Source organism: Alligator sinensis, unplaced genomic scaffold (assembly GCF_000455745.1).
Source record: "Alligator sinensis unplaced genomic scaffold, ASM45574v1 scaffold609_2, whole genome shotgun sequence".
NCBI lineage: Eukaryota > Metazoa > Chordata > Crocodylia > Alligatoridae > Alligator > Alligator sinensis.
The window spans coordinates 485,326-500,265 of record NW_005842090.1 but is presented as its reverse complement, the minus strand read 5'-3'; positions in this window follow the sequence as shown (position 1 = coordinate 500,265).

Here is a 14,940-nt window from a genome sequence, read left to right as displayed (position 1 = left end):
CTTTCCCTCTCTCTCTTTTGTTAACACAGTGGAAACCAATTCAAACAAATAAAACACCTTCAACATGAGTAAATTAAATCCATCCCTAACTTTCTTGCTATTGATGCTTTCCCCACTCGTACTTCCACTTTGCTATATCCTTCTTGTATTTCTCACATTCCCTTCAGGCCTTAGAGAAATGATTTCTCAGACTTCAGATCAACGTATATTTGTCCTGCCTTTTCTGAATCTCCTTATATTATCACAGAGAGATATGGGGGCTGCCAGGGAAAGACATGAAAACAAATAATATCCGGTAATACTTTACCTAAGGATGAAGGTGATGCAACATGATTCTATTACAGGTGTTTGAGAAATGATATGTGTGTGCTGGTGATTGTGCAGCTGTGAACCTAGTTTATTCTGGATACTGCCAGTCTGGAAAGAGGCTCTAATCTATAGAGGTTCTGCTGAAACTCCCAGAGCTTCACATGAGTGCTGCCAATGTTCATCTCATTGTAATTTTGGGGCCTTAGAGAATTAAAGGCCACAGAATCTTCAGTAATTCATGGCTCTTGGGTAGCATAAATTCATAATCACACAAATTGCAAAACACTTTAATAAGCAAGAATTACTACTTATTCTCTTCAATCTCATTCATGCTTGAAGGGCCAATCTAGAGATGAGGTTGTCTGAAAATCCCTATAGTGTGGATGCTGCCAAGGAGGTGCCTGTTTTTGTATTGCTAGCTGCAACAATTTGGGTTTTGGGTAGGCAGGCATGAAATAAATCTGAACAAGTTTTGCTTGAATAAATCTAAATTGCAAAGGCCTGGATTGCAATGAGAGGCAAGATATCTCGGGAGCATTTCATATGTTCATTAGCACTGAGATAAATAACAACACAGCAGTAAAAAGATAATATTTTAATTGAAAAAAGTGACATTCCCATTTGCACCCTGTTTGAACAGTGAACTGGAATATCTCTGCACTATACTCATCAGAACACAGCCATTTGTGAAACTCATTAAACTCATCCAAAGTAATCTATTTCCCAAATGCATTGTTATGTAGATTTATTGGAAGATGCATTAAATATCCACAGTTTTTAGCAATCATCATCTACTTTTTAAACTGTTCTTTCTTTAAAAAAAATGAGGTATTATATTGTGTACTGGGGACTTCTAGAATGTGATTCCAGCATGTGATTTATTTACTTTTGTCTATGTTGATGTGTTCTCACTTCAAGTTATCTCAGCTCATATTCTTTTTGATGACCAGCCAACTGACTTAATAAATACGTTTCCACCATTTGGGTTCTGGAACTTTTTTCATTGAGAATTTTATCTGATCAGGGAAAGTAAAACCAGATAAATACTATGATTCAGATCCTTAACTTGGGAAAAAATATCATAAGTCAATTGAACTCAATGGAGCCATGATAATTTGCACCTGCTGATGATTCATGACTATGTATTAGGAAATGTAATTTGATTGGAGTAGGGCAAATGAAAGTCATCTTTTAATAGATCTCTCATATCACTTATCAAAAGGCATACTTTGATGGCCATGCTTTCTGATAACTCCCTAGTCAAAGATGGGGTTGAAAGGATGAAGTTAGAATTCATGAGTGCTCCTTAGATACACTACTATGTACTTTTGCCATTAAAATATTTGTCATCTCTTCAATTTGTATTTCTAAAAATAATTGTCTTGTGCAGTTTAATTGGCTTCCACTTACTTTGATATTTCCTCCCATAGAGACTTCCTAAAGGCAGAGTCAAAGATCATAAAGGTTAGGGCAGGATAGTTATAAGTAGATTGGTTTTATCTAATGGGAAGCAGTTAACTGGAACTCTCCACATAAAGCTTTAAAGTTTCATTTATTTAAAGAGGCTGAATAAAACTCAGATGTATAGCAACATGGGGATATTTCATTTCATATTCCACAACCTTCACACTCTTCACTATTGCACGTAAATACTGCATATATTGCAATATATGCCAGAGGCCTTTGTGAACCGCAGAAATAAGGATCATTGTCCTTCAAGGAATGAAAAGAACAAAATGTTAGTGAGTTTTATTTTCCTGGGAGGTTGCCCCCTTGGCCTATTAGCATCAGCTTGTGGAATGCTAACTTACATAACCTCTTTTTTGGTCTCAGTTGGCTCCAGCATCTAGTGATTTTAAGAGACTTGCAGGAGTTGGAGGTTCAAAAAGCCTATTAAGTCACATCTAGGACCATTGAATCCTGTGTGTCTGGATCCTGTGTGTCAAGGTAAGTTTGTTTGGAATGAAAACAAACGTTATTGAAATTTTTGGTCAGAGCCTAGAGCAGCTCTTGGAAAGGCAAAATTACATCATGTAGTTATCTTGGCCTTGATCCTGCAAGGCTTTGGATCACATAAGGAAAGGCAATAGTACTAAGGTTCAGCTCAACTGTAAGCAGAGACTATGGTTAAAAGTCTGACAGTCTTTCTGTGAGGTGCAGCACAGAAAGCAGTGCCCCAGGGGACAGGGAGAAAGGAAGCTTTTGTCCCGGGGAGATTCTGGGCTGCTGTGAAATCTGGTGTACTCCCAGCATAAATTCAATTTAGACAAGGGCTGCTCTGATGTATAGCAGCTGCTTAGAAGCTGCCTTTGAGCTGCTTTGAAAACGCATAATGTCGCACTATGCTGTGTCCTCTGGCTTGGCCCCTTCAAATCCACAGTCTTGCCCCAGCACTCAGATATCTGCTAGAGACATTAGACTAGCCTGATGGTGCTGGAGTTGCCCCCTGATCCTTTGTGTGCAGTTCTAGACCTTAAGCAGCAATCCAGTGGCATGTAGGGACTGAGTGAGGGGTCAGAATCTGTTCCTATGGCTGGGTAAAAGTGTATTTCTTCATTTGAACCTTCTCCCTAAAACTTCAGAAACTGAATAAAAATGGTGGTGGGCAAAGAATGGGCTTATCTGAGGTGCCTTCTCTCTGCTCTATTTCCTGTTGGCAGATGAAAATAACTCACCAGCTGCAAAGCCGCACTTTCATCCTTTCATCAATATAGGATCGGGTTTCCCCATATGTATCTTTGTACTCTATCCACCCTGTTGGGTGTTTTTTTACTTTAACTGGTAAGCAATTTGGGTCAGAGACTCAGTCTTCCCCCTTCCTAGGAAGAACAGCAGAAGTCACTAAAAGCAGGGGGTAGATTAATATCCTAAAACTGCTTTGTTAATACAGCTAAAAGGAAGCTTCTTTCCATATCAACTCCAGTAGCCCTCCAGAGTACTATGGCACCTGTCCCAGTGACCTCTGTATTCTTTTCCAAATGTCCTTTCCAAAGGAACCAAGTGTAGCAATTAGGCAGAATTTGCAGCAGCAGATTCTGGTGAGCCCCAAACCTTCAGTACTCCTTCGCAGAAAACATCACTAACAGTCAGGGGAGCAGGAGAAAAAGTCAATCCCTGCTCACCACAGCAGTCCCAAAGGGACTCCCATGTGCTGCAGCATCTCCAAAAATATGCTCTGTGCTGTACATATACATGGGAAGAGTCTGACCAATCTAATACAATGGTGCTCAACTTTCTGGCCCTATCGGCAAGATGAGTGATCGAGAAGTGGTCTGTAGGCTGGATCCAGGGTAGGGCAGCATGTGGGATCCAGCTGCAGGTTGTTTGGCAACATTGTAGTACATCAATAATTAGAGCACTTTATGCCTTGACAAGTTACCAAAAAAAAAAAAAAAAAAAGACTCAGAGAATTTCTGCACTATAGCGTGATGGATAAAACCCACCTGTAATCTATTTACTGTTTTAATCAAAACATTACAATAAAATGAACGATGCAACTTATATATAATAAATTAACATTTCTATAATTTTTATTTTTTTAAAAAATACAGTAAGATTAACCATTCAACCAGTTTACGCTAAATTAAAACAGAACGTAGTATTAAATGAGATAAAAGAAAAGATAAAAAGAACCAGTAGATCGTCCTGCTCAGCACTGGTTAGGCCTCATCTGGAGTATTGTATGCAGTTCTGGGCTCCACATTTTAAAAAGGTAATGGGGACCTTAGAGGGGGTCTAGAGGTGGGCAACAAAGATGATCAAGGACTTGGAAAGCAAGTTATATGAGCATATGCTGAAGGAGATAATCATGGGAAAGACATTTAAGACTTTGGGGTAATAACAGACCACACTATGAATATGAGCCAGCAGTGCGACGCAGTAGCCAGCAGGGCAAATGATACTCTGGCATGTATCAATTGATGCATCTCCAGCAAAACCACGGAAGTGATTCTTCTGCTTTACTCAGCATTGGTGAGACCACAGCTAGAGTACTGTGTCCAGTTCTTGGCACCTCACTTTAACAAGGACGTGGTATAGCTTGAGAGAGTCCAGGTAAGGGCCAACTATGATCAGAGACTTGCACAGCAAGTCATACAAGGAAAGGCTGAGGGACCAGGGATTCTTCAGCCTGGAAAAAGAGAAGGCCGAGAGGTGACTTGGTAGCAGCTTACCATTACATCGGGAAGTACATCAAGGGCTCAGTGAATAACTGTTCACCAGGGCACCTGTGGGGAAAACCAGGAGTAATGGCCACAAACTCCTGGAAGACCATTTCATGCTCAACATTAGGAAAAACTTCTTTGCAGTTAGGGTGTCCCGACTGTGAAATGAGCTCCCTCCAGAAGTGGTGCAATTGCCTACCCTGGAAATCTTCAAGAGGAGACTGGATGGTCACTCTGCTGGGGTCACCTGAACCCAGGTGTCTTTCCTGCCTGGTGCAGGGGGGCTGGACCCAATAATCTTCTGAGGTCCTTTCCAGCCTCACAACCTATGAATCTATGAATTTACCTAAGAAGTACATGATAGCAGTCTTTAAATACTTGAATGATTACCATAAAGAAGAAGGAAAGCACCTCCTTTTTTCTTTTGCTGCAGACACAGACGAATGGCTGGATGTTGTAGCAAAGTAAGTTTAGATTGGATATCCAGAAAAAAATGTTTTACTCTTAGAGCAGTGAGGCAGTGGAATAGACCCCCCCTGTTCCCCCAGATGAGCTGCCTCCATCCCACTCCTGGCAGAATCACATTCACCTCCCTCGCTGGGCAGCACCTGCTTCTGCCCCTGCCCCTGCCCCTGCCCCTGCCCCATTCCCTCCCTCATCATGGGGGCCTCGATCTGCCCTCCCATGCCCCTTCCCCCCACCCCCCCACAGACTTACCAGCTGGACACTGCCCTCCAAGTTGCTGGGCTACATTCCTGTAAATTGGCTATTGGATCAGTATTGGGCAATATGGCTGGTTAATAATTGGCCATCAGTATTGGCCGAGAAAATCTTTATTAGTGTACTCTAACTTCTACAGTACTGTTTAGAGCTGGTATGTTTCAGGGACTTATCTGCAATGATTTTCAGCATTGGGTTGGTACCAAATTGTCCCACAAAAATACTTCTAGTTTTGTAATACTTCTGTGGGTACAGCTACATGTGCATTTGCTCTGGTGTGGAGTTACTCCAGAGTAAATTATTTTAGAGTAAACCCCTCCTGGCTGGGTTTCTGCATATACAGGGACATGGAAGCAGATTTGCTGCTCACAGTGGTAGGATGCTCCCTAGGGCCTTATACCCACCTTGGGCTCCTGCTGGCCACTATGCTGGCCCTGCTGGCTTGCTGCAGGGATCACTGCTTGACCCAGGGCAATCTTGGCCCTGGTGGTCCCCCACACCCTGCAGGCACCTGGCCTGGATCACTGTGGTGTCCCAGTCCCCCTGCCACCATGCCAATACTGCCCAGACCCCATCAGGGATGCTTATAACATGTACCTGGATGCCACTACTGGGGCTGTCCTCACCCTCCTGGGCCTCCAGCCCTGCCATCTCTGGGCACACCCAGTCAGCTAGGACTGGTGGCTGCACATTGTCCAAACCACCTGGGACAATGAGCAGGTTTGAGTCCTTTCAGATGACCTGGGCCACCTTCCAGGAGCTCTTCAACCAGCTCCACCTGCACCTGGAGCAGCAGGACACCACCATGCAGTGGCCCCTTCTTCAGACACCTGGCTGACTCCTGCCTTGCTCAACCTGGTCACATCCATCAGCCTCCGCTACACTGGCCACCTCTTCAGTGTGGTCAAGGCAACCACTGGGGAGGCTGTCCTGGAGGTGTGATGCCCTCCAGGATGTGCTGTGGCACACTGTGCTCTGGGTGCACATCCCTTTGGCAGTGGTGGAGAGTTTCCACACCCTGGGTTTCCCTCAGTGTATCAGGGACCTGGATAGGTTCCACATTGATGTCACCAGCTTGCCCCATGGTGACTGCCGCTACCACAGCTGGCAGGGCTTCCACTCTGTCATGATCCAGGCCATTGTCAACCACTGCAGCACCTTCACCAATGTGAGTACCAGCTGGGCAGGCAGTGCCCACATTGCCCATGTGTTCTGCAACTCACCCCTGCCAGCCCTGGGGGAGAGTAGGCACTTCATGCTGGGGGAGCCGAACCTCTTACAGGGCACAGTGGTGATCACATCCTTCTTCATGGGGTCCTGAGTACCCACTGGTCCCCTGGATCATATGACCCTACAACAGCCACAGGACCTCTGCCAGGCACATTTCAACTGATGCCTGGGCTGGATGTGCACCCTGATGGAGTGTGCCTTCAGCCATCTCAAAGGACTCCAGCACACCCTCACCACCCACCTTGAGGTCACCAAAGCCAACCTCCCCTGGGTCATCATTTCAGCCTGTGTGCTGCGTAACATCTGCAAGGCTCAGGGAGAGCTTTTACATGAGGTCTGGGCAGAGAAGACACAGCAGGCAGAGGATGCCTGGTACCGGGAGTGCCCACTGAGGCCCCAGGTGAGCTGTACAGCTACCAGTGGGGGCCAGGGTACTAGGTGCAAGAGGCACTGGCCAACCACCTTCTCCTCCACTTCCCACTGTAGCTTGCCTGGTCCACTGCCTACGGACCCCTACCCCACCATGCACCCTTAGCACCATGCTCACTGCAGACAGTTCTCCAAAAAGCACTTTATTCCCATCACAGAAACAGACACCCCGCTCCCCACAGCCTCTCTTTCTCCACTCCCCACAGAGGCTCTCCTGGGGGCAATAGCAGGTGCTGCTCTGCAAGTGCACCCATCTTCCACTCCTGCACCCAGCTGGCTGGTACAGCAGGGCCCATGTGTGGTCCTGGCCTCACTACAGGCAGCTCCTGCTCCATATCCACATGGATCTGGGGCAGTGATGGGTTTGGGCCCAGGCAGGGACAGGGGTTGGCCCTGGCACCCTGGGGCAAGCCCCACCCTTTGCTGGTGCTACACCCTGAGTATGCCTCTACTGTGGGTATCCCAGGTGTGGCACAAGAAACTGTTTGCACAGACTGAGGGGTGCCTGACCCGCTACAGCCTGCTGCTGCTGATGAGCTTGGTGCCCTGGGCACACCTGTGAACCTGGCACAGGACCCTGAGCTTCAACCATGCAGAGGGCAAGCCCATTCTATCTCACAACCTCTGCTGCCACCTGGAGGGTTACCTGTGGCTGCACTACATGTCTCTGCCCCCCCCATCCCCCCCACAGATGAGGAGGACATTGCCACCAGTGATAGGCAGGCCAGGTGGGGAGTGGGGGCAGTGGCAGGGGCAGAGGTCAGGTCCAGGTTGGGGTGGGATAGAGAGGGCCCTCCCCACAGTGTGGGGCTTACCAGGTGGCCATGGCAAGTGTGCCCAATGTCCTGAGATGGTCCCCACTGGTGTTGAGGACATTAGGAAGAACTTCTTCACAGTTAGAGTAGCCAAGGTCTGGAACGGGCTCCCAAGGGAGGTGGTGCTCTCCCCTACCCTGGAGGTCTTCAAGAGGAGGTTAGATAAGCATCTAGCTGGGGTCATCTAAACCCAGCACTCTTCCCTGCCTATGCAGGGGGTCGGACTCGATGATCTATTGAGGTCCCTTCCGACCCTACCATCTATGAATCTATGAATGTGGCTTCTGGCAGTGTCCTGGGGTGCAGTGACGCAGCATCAGGCTGCCTGGGTGGGGCCCTTCTCTGGGGAGGAGCTGGACCTGCTGGTGGCCAGCAGTTCCATGGTCAGCCTTATCTTGTGCATGGAGCTGAGCATGCAAAATGGGCCCAGGCTCCCAGACCTACTCTAGGAGGCCTGGGTGGTGAGTTCAGGCATGACAGGCTCCTGACGGACTGATGGCCCTTCCACCCATAATGTGTCACTGATGTGCCAGACTGCAGCGGAGGCTCAGGCAGGCTGCCTGTGCTGGAGTAGATGGCATGACTCAGCCCAGTGTCCAGGGGGCAGGGACTTGTGGCCAGTCTCTGACCGGCATTTGTGGTTGGTGACCATGACCCATTGTGCCTGCAAGACTTTGAACTTTATGCAGCATTGGCATGCTGACCAGTCATGCCCACACTCCTGCTTGAGGCCTGACAGGCCCTCATAGATGTGCACATTAGAGCGCCCACTCTGTGCAAACTGGGTGAGGACCTCAGCCTTGCCCCACAGCACGGTGAGGTCTGTGGTCTCCTCCTGGGACCAGTTGCAGTCCCAGGAGGCAGCATGTGACATAAGGGAGGACACCAGCATGACTCCCTTGATGGCTTACTGGGCCTCTGTGTGGCAGTCCTGGTGCTTACAGGCCTGGGCAGCTGTCTGCAGCACCCATTGCAGGGGCACAGCATGGGACAGGCAGGCATGCACCAAAGGTGTGCTGAGCACCAGTGGCAGCATCCAGGCAGGCTGCTATGGATGGCCTGTGGCCACCTGGAGTGGAGGCTGGTGGCCAGAGGCTGGCTGCTGGTGGCCTAGGTTGCTGCTGGGCTTGGCAGCTGGGCCAGCCTCTGGAAGGACACAGTCACCCACAGCTGACTGCAGGTGCCCCAAAGTCCTCACAGACTTTTAAGGGCCAGGGGCTGGAGAAGCTCTTAGCTTTGGAACCCTGGGGCTGGGCTGAGGGTGGCCTGCTAGTTGTGGGGCTGACCAGGAGCAAACTTGCTCCCAGTCAGGGTCTACAAGTGTGTTACTGTGCAGTAACTAATCACAAGTAAATTTGTTACTTGTATTTACAATTTGCACAATTATGGCAAATTACTGTGCTGTAAGTGTCTGTATGCATAGATGCAGATGATTACTGTGCAGTAATTTATTCTAGTGTTCAGTAAAGCATCTTGTGTAAATACACCCTCTGAGTCTTATGGTTTTTATAAGACTTTTCCAAAGGCATCATGCTTAAAGCAGACAAAAAATATTTTTGTGATGGGCTAGCTGGTAGTGATTTAGCCTAGGGGTTTTGAAAGGGTAAAAGATGATTAAAGGGCTTGGGATTCCCTTTCCTCACCAATCAGGCCCCAGAGACTCACCCTCCATGTCCCCTGATTGGCCCCTTGGGTCACCTGGAGGGGGATAAAAGGGGCAGCACGTCTGACTCTCGAGAGACCAGCGAGGGACCACAAGGAAGAAGTTTCAAAGAGCTGGCAAGAGCTGGGCCAGCGGGGTGGGAGTAGTTGCCCCAGAAGCACCTGAAGGAGTGAGACCTGCAGGCAGCAGCTGGACCCTCAGCAGCATGGCGTCCGGCCGGCAGAAGAGGCTCCCCGCTGGGCTCCAGGATCCCCTACGAGAGGCTGTGGCCAGCAGGAGAGATTCCCCAGCTCCAGCAAGGATCTGAGCAGCGACCTGAGAGGTTCCCGGCCCTGCTTCCAGCTCTTCCAATCAGAGGCTAGGAAGCTCGACATGAGGCCAAGGCTCCGGGAAAATCAAGACCCCTAGCAGCTCGGAGCAGTACTAGTACTGGTGACTGTGTGGCAGAGTTTCTGCCTACCACATGGGAGATCCAAGTCCCAGCTGGGGTGACTTAGGGTTAGTGAAGTGACAGGGAGAAATTATTGTTGCAGTGGAAAGGGGTCATTGTGTTTTCCCTCTTTCCCCCCCTCCAGGTACCTAGGCCCTATATTCCTTATTATTTGATGTTTTGTATTTTGTGCCTTTTATATTTTGCCCACCAGTATTGTTTGTTCTGCTGTTTGTGTTTTACATTTTGTTAACCCTGTCTTTTTGTCAACTGGATGAACATGTCTATGATTGTAAGTGTCTAACCTTTATTGAATCCTGCCCCCTCAGGGCATTGTAGTGTCCCCTATCCCCCCCTGGTTTATACCTGTTATGTTCCCACTACTGTTCTCTCATTAAAAGGTATATGGTTAAGTCCCCATTGGTGGTCTGGCTCTGCTCTATAGGGGGAGGAGGGTCTCTACACCTCCCACAGTGCTTGTGCACCTGCTCTGATCCCTTCAATTGAAGAGGGGGTACATCTTGGAGTACTGCCCGGGTTACATATTTCTATGTCCTATCTCGTTTCTGACAGATGTACAATTCATTCTGAAGGCTAATGTTCCATGACAGGCAAGGTTCTTTGGGTAGATGTGATATCTTTTATTAGACCAACTGAGTAGCTGGAAAAAAGTTCTTTGCAAGCTTTTGAGCACTATCACCCTTCTATGATACTATGATTCTGTGAATGTTCATGATACCTTTCATCAGAGACTTTCAATATTTAGTTGTGCAATTCTTGTATGTTTCCAACCAGAAAGAGGATATTTCATATATGCAGTAGCTGTTAGTGGGTAGTTAGCTTTAGGTATTTTCATGGATGCTCTAGAAAAAGTATCAGCCTAAGGGAAAAGGTTGGTCCAATGATCTCAGCAAGGGTTGTCCTGAAAAGAAGGACTGAATACTGCTAAGAGCTTTAAACAATGATGGACTGAAAGACAGTATATGTGCATATTCCACAACAGTGTCTGGAAAGAAGTAAAGCTTTCTAAAAGTGGGAAAATTCAGTCTTGATTATGATACCTAAGAAAGATGACCCGAATAACTCTGTGAATTAGTGGATGGTCTTGCTAATCAACCATATGAGTGAAATATTTCTTATGCTTCTTGAAAGTTTCAAAGCACTAACAGAAAGCAGGTCACTTTCTACAAAGATAGGGGAACAGTGATGAAATGCTATTCCTGAGGCTGATCACAGAAAAGTACAGAGAAATTGAAAGCATGATTTTCAGCTCTCTCACCAACTTCAAAAAAGCATTTGACTCACAGTGGGTCCAGATCTCAGTCTGTTCAGCTTCATCCATGCTTCTCTGTCAAGGTTGTGTCCAGTGAGGGGCTTGTTTGGTGTTGGTGTAAAATGCTGTAGGAATAGATTTCAGATCAGACTACTCTGAACTGTCATTTCATTTCCATTCACCCCACCTCTTACCTAAATTCGGTGCAACACTCAAGGCCACAGTACCCGGCTTACTGGGCTCTCTACAGGCTCAGAAACCTGGCAGCAGGGGAGCAGTTAGGGTCTGTTTTCTTATGTCACTTGGTCTAATGCTCAAGAAGGCAGAGAATACATCTGTGTGTGTACAAGTTGTACAGTCTGTTATGAGTCTCTGTGCACTGTTAAGTACAGTGTCAAGCTTTTTAATGAGACAACCGCTGGCCCATAGAAGAGCACAGTAATCTGCTGGGGCTATACGACTGCAAGTGCTGTGGTTCTGAGCACTTTGAAGTTGGCACCCCATTTCATGCTGGCCAAATGTCTTAAAGCAGGTACCCATGCAGAGACTTTACTGCTGACCTTTTAAATGCAATGTTTATAGGTGAGGGAACAGTCTATTTGACCTTTGGGCAAGTTGGGGTATGCTTATAGGGAAGGACATGGTTGCATACCCTGATATTCAGTGTGCTCTTGGCTTGATGATTGTCCAAGTAGATGAATGACAATATTGATTTATTGATGCTCCCTACTGACCTTGTGCCTTGCAAACACTGCCCCCCCAACACCATGCCACTGGCCTGGAATGAAGCTGAGGTACCAGGGTTGAGACCCCCTATTGTTGTTGTGGGCTTATCAGTCCATGTTACACTGAGTGGGGCCATAAATCTGGGCATCTGATAACTGGCTGCCCCAAATCTCAAAGTCACATTGCTTTCCTGAGAGAGGCCTGCATGTTTACCCAGATCCACCTGATGCAAACTCTAACCCACACAGACCCCAATATACACTGAAAGCTTTTTTCCAGCCCCACAGGTGCGACCATCAGGCAAAATTGTACTTTTTGCTGGTGATTCACTGGGCGCCATTTGGCAGAGCAGCTACTAATGAACACCGCTTCAGGTAAGGTGCAGCAGGAAATGGGAATTCTCCCTAGAAAAGTTTTCCCCACTCCCTCCCTCCTCTTCTAGAGAGCTGAAGCTTGGGTTTCCCAGCCCTTCTGGCTCCCACACCAGGGAGCTGGAACCCAGCAGATGTCTAGGTTTTCCCAGGTGAGAGGCAGAACATGGCTGTTCTGTGCCGTGGTCAGTGCTGGGTAGAAAACTTTCCCTTCAGGTTCCCCTGATTCCTGCCGCCTGTTTATTGACTTCACTCATCACTAAAACTTCTATTAGAATAGTACTATTTCTCCTAGAAAATGATGAAAACAAGAATTAAGGGTCCTTAGCTCAGTACAATCCTAAGTCATTTATGCCTGGTCATTATCACACATCCCTTACAAAGTCCTGTGCAAGATTTGCTGTTGTTGTACATTCATGCTATTGAGACAAAACAGCCAGATGTGTTAGAATTTGAGAAAGTCTCCAAGTTTCATTGTCTTAATAAGTCTAAGTTACAGTTAGTGGTCTATCACTATGGTTCTGTTGGCTTCTACCCTATAGAAAGAATTGGTGAACACCACAACTTGTAACTGAGTCCATGGGCTCTGCTGGCAGAAAAAAACTCCCCCAGACAGGACAAGAGAGACATGGAACCAATAATTGCAGTAGTTGATGAAGGACATACAAGATATATTGATGTATTCATTTGACCCACCTCCCAGCAGCCTCCATAAACACAATACAAGCCTCAGCCACAGTTAAAGCTGCCCTCCTATAAGGAATGGTGATAGCAAGTATTTCTACCTATTTTATGTCCAGGGATTGGAGCCCCAGGTGAATGCGGCTACTAATATAGTCTTATGAGATGCAAAGTACATGTCTATGGGCATGTCTACATGTTGCCATATGGTGATATAGCAATATGCTATGTCACCATATGGCTTGCTATGGAAATATAGCGATCACATGTGTTTACACATGATCGCCAGCTATGTCACCATAGTGGCGCACTCCTTGGGTATAGTGCACTGCTACGGTGACATAGTGGCAAAATCTAATCATGCACTGTGAGCATGGCACAGTAGCTGCTTGTACTGTGCCTTGCTTTAGTACTTCCTTTTGGAAAGGAAGTACTAAAGCATGGTGCTATAGCAATGACACCATACAGCAACATATAGACGCGCCCTATATGTCCATAAAGATTAATCAAACTCTTTTTTCTTTATTCACACTGTTGTATTTATCAATTAGGTACATATTTATAATTAAAAATTTGAGATATAAATTATAGTTATGCTACAGTGACAAATTTTATTACAACATTAGAAAGAAAAAATATCCAAGATTGGTACAGAAAATGTTGTGTTTAAGCAAAACAGCACTGACTGTCATGGGATTAATAATTCATATATTTTATCTCCTTCGAGGCATTTCAAAAAGTCCATTATACCTATATTTTCTGTACAGTCAGTAAATTTTGCAGCTCTTAAAACCCATGAAATGAAAAATAGGTTCGAAAAGCCATAATACTATCAATACATTAATATTTATGTAGTTCTTTTCATGACAAACATTCCAAAGTGCTCTACAGTAATATAAAATTAAATAAGGCATGAACAGAATGCAGATGATTGTAAGTCAGAAGGTCACCTGAAAAGACAACTCAAATGAATCAGTTAGGCAAAGTGATTGACCAAGTTCATACAAACAATGTGAGAAAATCCTGTGCCCTGATCCCAGGCAGTGGCAAGCCAGGTTTTGAGAACAACCTGTCAATAATCAGAATGCAATCATAATGAACGAGGTGGACCACATGAGGTCATTTCAGTTCAGATAGGAATAAAGGTGCTGTTCCAGCTAAGCTATAAACAGTACTTCACTCTCTGGGCCATTTACATAACTCTATTAACATGGCTTTGCAGTTCTAAATATAAATAAAGGTAAATAAGCTGATAAAAATGCAGTCATAAAATGCTTTTAAATTTATGGCTGAATATTATTTTCCACAGACATCACAGAAGCAAATTATTGATATAAATAATGTTAATTCTTTTCCATGATGGGGTGATTCATGAGTAAAAAAATAAATCTAGAGGACAAATGCTCTTTAATACACACCTACTGGTTCTCTAATAGTAGGTTGTCTTTATCTAATTTCCATAATTTAAAAAAAAAAAAGAACCATGCTTAACTGAAATATACCCTCCACATTCAGATTAGGTTTTTTCCTTCCCCACTGACTCCTAAAACTCATGATTAAGGAAAGCAAACAGACAAAACCCCAACAATGTGGAAACTGTCCTGAGCACAGAAAAAACAGAAGTTTCATTAGAACTCATGTATCCTAAGTTTGGCAATTTCATGTAACAGAGCATTAGGTCGCAATGTTATCTGTCTTCTAGAATAAGCTCCGCAGTTTCTGTAAGCACTGGGTTACAGGCCAGTTATAGACCACTTGTTCCTCTTGCAAGTTAAGTGTAAATAAGGTTCACTAACAAAAAGGTAGATCCACACAATGATTTAATCAGTTACTTGAACACACAGACGGCCAAACATGACCCTGTTTTACACCCTCCACCACCTGAGTGAAATAAATTGGCTATCAGGGACAATAAAGTTGGATTAGAACTTAACACTTGATATGTATATTGCTTTCATAAAAATTGGGAAAGCTTGACTAGATACGTACAATAAATCATAGCCATACTCTCTACTTATCTAGAAGTATCCATATCAATCAGAGTATTAATGAGTTTTTAACAGGTAACTCAGCTCCTTAATTACTAATACTATAACTTGGCTAAGTGTTTAACAGCCAAGCTCAATGCCT